The sequence below is a fragment of the Stenella coeruleoalba genome (genome assembly GCF_951394435.1).
Source record: "Stenella coeruleoalba genome assembly, chromosome: 19".
Classification (NCBI taxonomy): Eukaryota; Metazoa; Chordata; class Mammalia; order Artiodactyla; family Delphinidae; genus Stenella; species Stenella coeruleoalba.
The window spans coordinates 29,869,449-29,879,563 of record NC_137165.1 but is presented as its reverse complement, the minus strand read 5'-3'; positions in this window follow the sequence as shown (position 1 = coordinate 29,879,563).

The following is a 10,115-nucleotide window of genomic DNA, read 5'->3' as shown; positions in this document are numbered from 1 at the left end:
TGTGGGCTTCTCACTGTGGTGCCTTCTCTTGTTGCGGAGCATGGGCTCTAGGCACGTGGGCTGCAGTAGTTGTGGCATTTGGGCTCAGTTGTTGTGGCTTCTGGGCTTAGCTGCTCCACAGCATGTGGGATCTTCCCGGACCAGGGCACGAACCTGTGTCCCCTGCATTGGCAGGCGGATTCTTAACCACTGTGCCACCAGGGAAGCCCCCTCATTGGAGTTTTGATTTGCATTTCTCTAATGATTAGTGATGCTGAGCATCTTTTCATGTGCCTCTTGGCCATCTGTATGTCTTCCTTGGTGAAATGTCTATTTAGGTCTTTCACTCATTTTTTAACTGGATTGTTTGTTTTTTTGATATTGAGCTCCACGAGCTGTTTGTATATTTTGGAGATTAATCCTTTGTTGTTTCATTTGCAAATATTTTCTCCAATTCTGAGGGTTGTCTTTTTGTCTTGTTTATAGTTTCCTTTGCTGTGCAAAAGCTTTTAAGTTTAATTAAATCCCATTTGTTTATTTTTGTTTTTATTTCTGTTACTCTAGGAGGTGGTTCAAAAAAGATCTTGCTGTGGCTTATGTCAAGGAGTATTTTCCCTATGTTTTCCTCTAAGAGTTTTATAGGGTCTGGTCTTATTTAAGTCTTTAATCCATTTGGAGTTTATTTTTGTGTATGGTGTTAGTGTTCTAATTTCATTCTTTTATATGTAGCTGTCCAGTTTTCCCAGCACCACTTGTTGAAGAGGCTGTCTTTTCTCCATTGTATGTTCTTGCCTCCTTTGTCGTAAATTAGGTGCCTGTATGTGTGTGAGTTTATCTCTGGGCATTCTATCTTGTACCATTGATCTATATTTCTGTTTTTGTGCCATTACCATACTGTCTTAATTACTGTAGCTTTGTGGTATAGCTTGAAGCCTGATTCCTCCAACTCAGTTTTTCTTTCTCCAGATTGCTTTGGCTATTTGGGGTCTATTGTGTTTCCATACAAATTGTAAAGTTTTTTGTTCTAATTCTGTGAAGAATGGCATTGGTAGTTTGATAGGGATTGCACTGAATGTGCAGATTGCTTTGGTTAGTATAGTCCTTTTCACAATATTGATTCTTCCAATCTATGAACATGGTATATTTTTCCATCTGTTTATGTCATCTTTGATTTCTTTCATCAGTGTTTTATAGTTTTGAGTACAAGTCTTTTGCATCCTTAGGCAGGGTTATTTCTAGGTATTTTATTCTTTATCTTGCAGTGGTAAATAGAAGTGTTTCCTTAATTTCTCTTTCTGATTTTTCACTGTTGGTGCATAGGAATGCCAGAGATTTCTGTGCATTAATTTTGTATCCTGCAACCTTACCGAATTCATTGAATAGTTCTAGTAGTTTTCTGGTGAAATCTTTAGGATTTTCTGTGTACAGTATCATGTCATTGGCAAACAGTGACAGTTTTACTTCTTCTTTTCCAATTTGTATTCCTTTTATTGCTTTTTATTCTCTGACTGCTGTGGCGAGGACTTCCAAAACTATGTTGAATAATAGTGGCGAGAGTGGACATCCTTGTCTTGTTCCTGATCTTAGTGGAAATGCTTTCAGTTTTTCACCATTGAGTATGATGCCTGCTGTGGGTTTGTCACGTATGGCTTTTATTATGTTGAGGTAAGTCCCCTCTATGCCCATATTCTGGAGAGTTTTCATCATAAACCAGTGTTGAATTTTGCCAAAAGCTTTTTCTGCATCTACTGAGATGATCATATGGTTTTTATTCCTTAATTTGTTAATGTAGTGTATCACACTGATTGATTTGCGTATACTGAAGAATCCTTGCATCCCTGGGATAAATGCCACTTGATCATGGTGTATGATCCTCTTAATGTGTTGTTGGATTCTGTTTGCTAGTATTTTGTTCAGGATTTTTACATCTATGTTCATCAGTGATATTGGTCTGTAATTTTCTTTTTTGTGTGTGATTATCTTTGTTTGGTTTTGGTGTCAGGGTGATGGTGGCTTTGTAGAATGAATCTGGGAGTGTTTCTCCCTCTGCAATTTTTTGGAGGAGTTTGAGAAGGATCAGTGTTAGCTCTTCTCTAAATGTTTGATAGAATTCTCCTGTGAAGCCATCTGGTCCTGGACTTTTGTTTGTTCGAAGATTTTAAATTATGGTTTCAATTTCACTGCTTGTGATAGGTCTGTTTATATTTTCTAATTCTTCCTGGTTCAGTCTTGGAAAATTGTACCTTTCCAAGAATTTGTCCATTCTTCGTGGTTGTCCATTTTATTGGCATATAGTTGTTTGTAGTAGTCTCTTATCATCCATTTTATTTCTGCAGTGTGAGCTGTGACTTCTCCTTTTTCATTTCTAATTTTATTGATTTGTGTCCTCTCCCTTTTTTTCTTGATGAGTCTGGCTAAGGATTCATCAATTTTGTTTATATTCCCAAAGAACCAGCTTTTAGTTTTATTGATCTTTGCTATTGTTTTCTTCATTTCTATTTCATTTATTTCTGCTCTGATCTTTATGGTTTCTTTACTTCCACTGACTTTGGGTTTTCTGTGTTCTTCACTCTCTGGTTGTTTAAAGTGTAGGGTTAGATTCTTTTATTTGAGATTTTTCTTGTTTCTTGAGGTGAGGCTGTATTGCTATAAACTTCCCTCTTAGAACTGTTTTTGCTGCACCCCATAGATTTTGGCTTATCATGTTCTCATTGTCATTTGTTTCTATGTATTTTTTAATTTCTTCTTTGATTTCTTCCATGATCTCTCGGTTATTTAGTAGTGCACTGTTTAGCCACCATGTATTTGTGTTTTTTACAGTTTTTTTTCCCTGTAATTGATTTCCAGTCTCATAGCATTGTGGTCAGAAAAGATGTTTGATACTATTACAATTTTCTTAAATTTTCCAAGGCTTGCTTTGTGACCCAAGATATGATCTATCCTGGAGAATGTTCTCTGTGCACTTGAGAAGAAAGTGTACTCAGCCACTTTTGGGTGGAATGTTCTAAATATCAATTAGATCTATCTGGTCTATTGTGTCATTTAAAGCTTGTGTTTCCTTATTTATTTTCTGTTTGGATTATCTGTCCATTGGTGTAAGTGGGGTGTTAAAGTCCCCTACTATTATTGCGTTACTGTTGATTTCTCTTTCCATGGTTTTTAGCAATTGCCGTATGTGTTGAGGTGCTCCTATGTTGGGTGCATAAACCTTTATAATTATTATATCTTCTTCTTGGATTGATCCTTTGATCATTATGTAGTGTCTCTCCTTACCTCTTGTAACAGTCTTTATTTTAAAGTCTATTTTATCTGATACAAGTATTACTACTCCATCTTTCTTTTGATTTCCATTTGCATGGAATATATTTTTCTATCCCTTCACTTTCAGTCTGTATGTGTCCCTAGGACTGAAGTGAGTCTCCTGTAGGTAGCATATATGGGTCTTGTTTTTGTATCAATTCAGCCAGTCTGTGTCTTTTGGTTGGGGCATTTAATCCATTTACATTCAAGGTTATTATCAATATGTATGTTCCTATTACCATTTTCTTAAATTGTTTTGGGTTTGTTTTTGTAGGTCGTTTTCTTCTCTTATGTTTCCCACTTAGAGAACTTTCTTTAGCATTTGTTGTAAAGCTAGTTTGGTGGTGCTGAATTCTCTTAGCTTTTGCTTGTCTGAAAAGCTTTTGACTTCTCCATCGAATCTGAATGAGATCCTTGCTGGGTAGAGTAATCTTGGTTGTAGGTGTTTTTCTTTTATCATTTTAAGTATATCCTGCCACTCCTTTCTGGCCTGCAGAGTTTCTGCTGAAAAATCAGCTAATAACCTTATGGGGATTCCTTTGTATGTTATTTTTTGCTTTTCCCTTGCTGCTTTTAATATTTTTTCTTTGAATTTAATTTTTGTTACTTTGATTAATATGTGTCTTGGTGTGTTTCTCCTAGGATTTATCCTGTATGGGATTCTCTGTGCTTCCTGGACTTGGTTGCCTCTTTCCTTTCCCATGTTAGAGAAGTTTTCCACTACAGTCTCTTCAAATATTTTCTCAGACCCTTTCTTTCTCTTTTCTTCTTCTGGGACCCCTATAATTCGAATGTTGGTGTGTTTAGTGCTGTCCCAGAGGTCTCTGAGGTTGCCTTCAATTTTTTATTTAATAAAATTATTTTATTTATTTATTTTTGGCTGCATTGGGTCTTCATTGCTGTGCGTGGGCTTTCTCTAGTTGTGGTAAGCAGGGGCTATTCTTTGTTGCAGTGTGTGGGCTTCTCATTGTGGTGGCTTCTCTTTTTGCAGAGCATGGGCTCTAGAGCACAGGCTCAGTAGTTGTGGCTCACAGGCTTAGTTGCTCCTCAGCATGTGGGATCTTCCTAGACCAGGGCTCCAACTCATGTCCCCTGCATTGGCTGGTGGATTCTTAACCACTGTGCCACCAGGGAAGCCCCCTGTCTTCAATTCTTTTCCTTCTTTTTTCTTTATTCTGCTCCTTGGCAGTTATTTCCAACATTTTGTCTTCCAGCTCGCTTATTCGTTTTTCTGCCTCAGTTATTCTGTTATTGATTCCTTCTCATGTATTCTTCATTTCAGTTATTGTGTTGTTCATCTCTGTTTGTTTGTTCTTTACTTCTTCTAGATCTTTGTTAAGCATTTCTTGTATTTTCTCAATCCATGTCTCCATTCTATTTCTTAGATTCTGGATCATGTTCACTATCATTACTCTGAATTCTTTTTCAGGTAGGTTGCCTACTTCCTCTTCATTTATTTGGTCTTGTAGGTTTTTACCTTGCTCCTTCATGTGTGACATTTTTTTGGTCATCTTATTTATTTATTTATTTATTTTTTTGACGGGTGGGATTGTGTTCCTGTCTTACTGGTTGTTTGGCCTGAGGCTTCCAACACTGGGGTTTGTAGGATATTAGGTAGAGTTGGGTCTTGGTGCTGAGATGAAGAACTCCGTGAGATCTCACTCCTATGGGTATTCCCTGGGGTCTGAGGTTCTCTGTTAGTCCAGGGGTTGGGACTCAGAGCTCCCACCGCAGGAGCTTTGGCCCGACCCTGGGCTCATGAACCAAGATCCTTCAAGCTGCCTGGGGCAGCAAGAAAAAAAAAGTAAAACATAAAAATAGACTAGTAAACTAACAATATGTTAGGAAGAATATAAAAATAAAAATATAGACGAATCAACAACCGGAAGGTACATCAGTACTACAATAGTAAAAAGGAGGAAGGAAAAGAAAAAAAAAGGGTGGGGAAAGGGCTTGGCTGTGGAGGGCAGGGACTAAACAAGGGAAAGGTTTGGGCGGTGGGTGGGGCCAATGCTCAGGACCCACAGAGTCAGAAAAGGCCCTGGGAGCTGTGGGGTGTGGGGCTTAGGTTCAAGAAACAGAAGGGGCCCAGGCGTACCACCCATCCCTGGTCTCAGAGGGCAAGGGACCTCACCTGGGAGCCCAGCAGGCTTCCTGGGCTCAAATGGGCAGGGAAAACACCCTCCTCTCCTCTCCTGCTCCTCTGGTCTGGAAGGGCCCCTCCCACCTGCCTCTCCTGATCTCCCCGGTCTCCCTCTTATGACCCCCAAGGACCCGTGTGGCCTGGAGGGTGCTTTTGAGGGCAGGAGATCGGCCTGGGAGCTCAGCAGCCTCCCTCTCCCGAGTGGGCGTGGCAATTGCCCTCTGCTCCTCTCCCACTCCTCTCACCTGCCTCTCCTGTTCTCCCCTCGGCTTCCTTCCTATGCCCCCAAGGACCCACATGACCTGGAGGGGGGTTTGGAGGGCGCTTTTGAGGGCAGGGGATCAGCCTGGGAGCTCAGCAGGCTCCCCAGGCCCAAGTGAGCATGGCAATCACCCTCCGCTCCTCTCCTGCTCCTCCTGGATGGCTCCTCCCACCTGCCTCTCCTGATCTCCCCAGCCTCCCTCCTATGCCCCCAGGACCTACGTGGCCTGGATGGGGCTTTGGAGTGGGGGTACTGGCCTGGGAGCTCAGCAGTCTCCCCGGCCCGAGTGGGCAAGGCGATCGCCCTCCACTCCTCTCTTGCTCTTCCTGGAGAGTCCCTCCCGCCTGCTTCTCCTGATCTCCCCACCCTCAGTGGCGCCAATCCTGTCTAGCCTCCACTTCTCCTCCCCCACTTAGTCCCCCTACATCCTATCAGTTCACTTTGGCATTCCTCCCATCTCCTTGGGCATCAAAGTCCCCCACCAGCAGCCGGCAGGCGCCCTAGTTGTGGGGAGATGCTAACTCCGCGTCTTCCCACGCCACCATCTTGATACCCTCTATTTTATATATAGTAGTGTGTATATATTAATCTCAAACTCCTAATTTCTCCCTCCCCCCAACCTTTCCCCTTTGGTAACCATAAGTTTGTTTTCGAAGTCTGTGAGTCTGTTTCTGTTTTGTAAATAAGTTTATTTATGTCATCTTTTTAGATTCCACATATAAGTGATATCATATATTTGTCTTTCTCTGTCTGACTTCACTTAGTATGATAATCTCTAGGTCCACCCATGTTGCTGCAAATGGTGTTATTTCATTCTTTTTTTATGGCCGAGTAACAGTCCATTGTATATACATATCCCATCTTCTTTATCCATTCCTCTGTCGATGGACATTTAGGTTGCTTCCATGTCTCATGTATTGTAAATAGTGCTCCAGTGAACACTGGGGTGCATATATCTTTTCAAATTATGGTTTTCTCCAGATATATGCCCAGGAGTGGGATTGCTGGATCATGTGGTAGTTCTATTTTTAGTTTAGTTTTCTTTTTTTAAACATCGTTATCGGAGTATAATTGCTTTACAATGGTGTGTTAGTTTCCATTGTACAACAAAGTGAATCAGCTATATGTATACATATATCTCCATATCTCCTCCCTCTTGCGTCTCCCTCCCACCCTCCCTAACCCACCCGTCTAGGTGGTCACAAAGCACCGAGCTGATCTCCCTGTGCTATGCGGCTGCTTCCCACTAGCTATCTATTTTACATTTGGTAGTGTATATATGTCCATGCCACTCTCTCACTTTGTCCCAGCTTACCCTTCCCCCTCCCCATGTCCTCAAGTCTATTCTCTACATCTGCATCTTTATTCTATTTTTAGTTTTTTTAAGGAACCTCCATACTGTTCTCCATAGTGGCTGTACCAATTTACATTCCCACCAACAATGTAGGAAGGTTCCCTTTCCTCCACACCCTCTCCAGCATTTATTGTTGCAGAGTTTTTAATGATGGCCATTCTGACCTCTGTGAGGTGGTACCTCATTCAGAAGGGCTTTCGTATTGGCACTCTCTGCCTACAACCTGCTCGATTACCTATCCTACAGCATAGCTAGACCTCCATAAAGTGTAACTAACCTTGCAACAGATGGCCCTAAGTCCGGGGCACAGCTCCTCGTGAGAAATACAATTCTTGTTCTTGCTATCATGGAAGACGTTGCTCCCAAGACTTCTGCAACAGTGAACTACATCTGCCAACAAAGTTGGAAAGAGAACAGCACAAGTGAAAAGGTCAAGTTTTTGAAACGAGAAAATGTGGCAAATTTTCATGCACAGATACGGCAAAAAGTGGGTATCACTGAATGGTGAAATCCCAGTCAGAGCCAATGAGGAAGACAAGCACCTGGAACAAAGCAAACTCAAGTGCAGCTCAGGGACTGCACAATTTGGAAGAGGTCCATGGTGTTCCTTCCTCATTCCTGCTCTGGAGTGCTACTCAGCCAAACAACTAGCGAACCCTGAAGGCCTGCCCTGTACCAGGGCCCCAGAAAGTAATCACTAGAAGACTGAGGATCACAGAGGACGGGTAGAGGGCTATGAGACTGAGTAAGGGGGCTGCTAACTTCCCAGGGGAATCAGGGAAGGCTTACGAGAGAAGGTCAGGTTTATGCTGAAACCTGAAAGATGAGTAAGAAAGTAGCTACGTGGGGAGGGGCAGGAGGTCTTTCAATAAGAAGGACACAAGAAAAGTCCACTGTTGGGTGCTGAAGAGTGGAGAGGGGAAAGGCTTCTTCCCTGTTTCTGGCTTTAAGTCTTCCTGAAGACTCAGAGCTCTTGCCTCACTTTAATCCTCCGCGATGAGGAAGGCTGAGTTATCTGATGGGTATCTGTTTTGTGGCAGTCTCAGCCTATGGACAGTGATGCTACCTATCTGCTCGGAATGCCTGTGGGCACTCACCTGGGCCCCTGCTACCTGTGGTGAGCCTCCTCTTCCCCTACTGGAGCCAGTGTTGTGGCCAGATTAGCTCTTGTGGTTCTGATCATGATTGCAAGATGCACCTCACAGCAACCCTCAGGGAACTTTGAAAAAGCAACGTTGATTACTCACAAGCCCTGGAGGGTACAGGCATGCCTGGGGCCTACATACTGAGGTCATGGCCAAAGAGAAAGAGAGTGCATACCTGGGTTCTGCCTTTACTGGGGTGCCTAGAGTTTCATGAGTTCACTCTTTATTAATTTAGAACACAGGATTGGGAATGAAGGAGCAGGAAGGGAAAAAGCAGGATCACTCAAGCGGTCAGTCATCTAGGTCACCCAGGGCTTTCTAAAGGGGGAACTTCATAGGTGCAGTGGCCTGGCTCTTTATGTACTTGTGCTTATTCAATCGAAAGTTTAATGTCAGGCACCTACATTACAATCAAATAAGCTAATTGTCAGGCACTTCCACTACAATATCATCCAAAGTTTAGTGCAGGAAATAGAAAGCACTGTAGATATTTTGGGTAGGAAAAGATTTATCAGTATCAGTGCTCACTACTTCATTGAAAGACTGGAAGGAGGGAAGAAATGGCTCGAGGATAGGGTCTCCAGGGGTGAGTCCAAGAACATGGAAGAACTCGTCCACTACTGTAGCTCCTACCACTGGAACACTGATTTAACACAGACCACCACAGTTGTAAGTCAGGGACCAGGAGCCCTCAGGCAAGAAGATGCCACCCCAAAAGATCCTTCATACACAGGAAGAATGGGTCCTGGAACGTTGCTGCTGAAAAAATCTCACGATTCTACAACCTGGCTTGCGAGAAAAACAAAACCAAACCAAAAGGGCCACCATCTAATATCCACCTCATTTACAACACGAACCCTAGCTACAAAGGCATCTGTGAGTACAGTTTGGGCTTTCTGACCTCTGCACTCCAGAAGGTGCCTGTGAGGGTGGACTGGCAAGTAATTCATAGTGTTCATCACACTGGGGCACAGGTGGTGGTCTACATTTCTTGACTGGGTAGAGCCAATCTAGCATGAATGCTGGCTTGGGGGGATTTGGCTTTCTTTTCCCCTTTCTACCAGGATGAGCAGGAGGCAGTGTCTGCCCTACACACTGTCCCTTTCCCTTGGATGGGCTGGTCCAAGGTCAAGACTGGGTATTTGCAATTAGCAAGTGCATTCTGATTCAAACACTAAGCTACATCTTCCAGTTTATTTTGGTTTTCTTGTCTGCTGACTTTATTGTGTTGTTTTCAGTTGTCTCAGAACTTGGGTAAGGAAGAGGATACAACTTATAGGGCCCTCTCCAGGAACCCAACTTCTAATAGCACTGTGGTGAAAAGAGAAAGGGGTAGAGAGACACCAATGAGGCTGAAGAGGGCCCTGATTCTATTAGGTCTTTGGGTCTGGTTAAGGATTTTGGACTTGAACCTAAGGCCATGGGGAAGCCCATTCTTCCACCTCAGGAGTGTGAGGTGTGAGGAGAGCCTGAAAGTCTACACATCACCATACTTTCTCCTCTGACCCCTCTCATGACAAGAAGAGTTCTGAGGTGAAGAAAGACAGAGGGAGATATGAGAAAATGAGTGCTGGCCCACCTGGTAGACAGTCTCTCAATGGCTCTCAGCGATGTCTGCTTCCTGTATTCATGCCCTTGTGTAATTCCCTCCACTTGAATGGGGCAGGACATACTGACTTGCTTCTTAAGAATAGAATAGGCAAACGTGATAAGATAGCACACTGGGATTCGGCTATAAAGGATGGTGACCTGTACCTTGCTCACTTTCTCTCCCTGATTCTTCTCTCTCACTTTGCCACGGCACGCGCTGCCCTGCAGAGAGATTCACATGGCAAATAACTGAGAGAGGCCCTCAGTCCAACCGCCTGTGATGAGCTGAGTCTTGCCAACAATCTCATGAGCGAGCTTGTAAGCAGATCCTTCCCCAGTTGA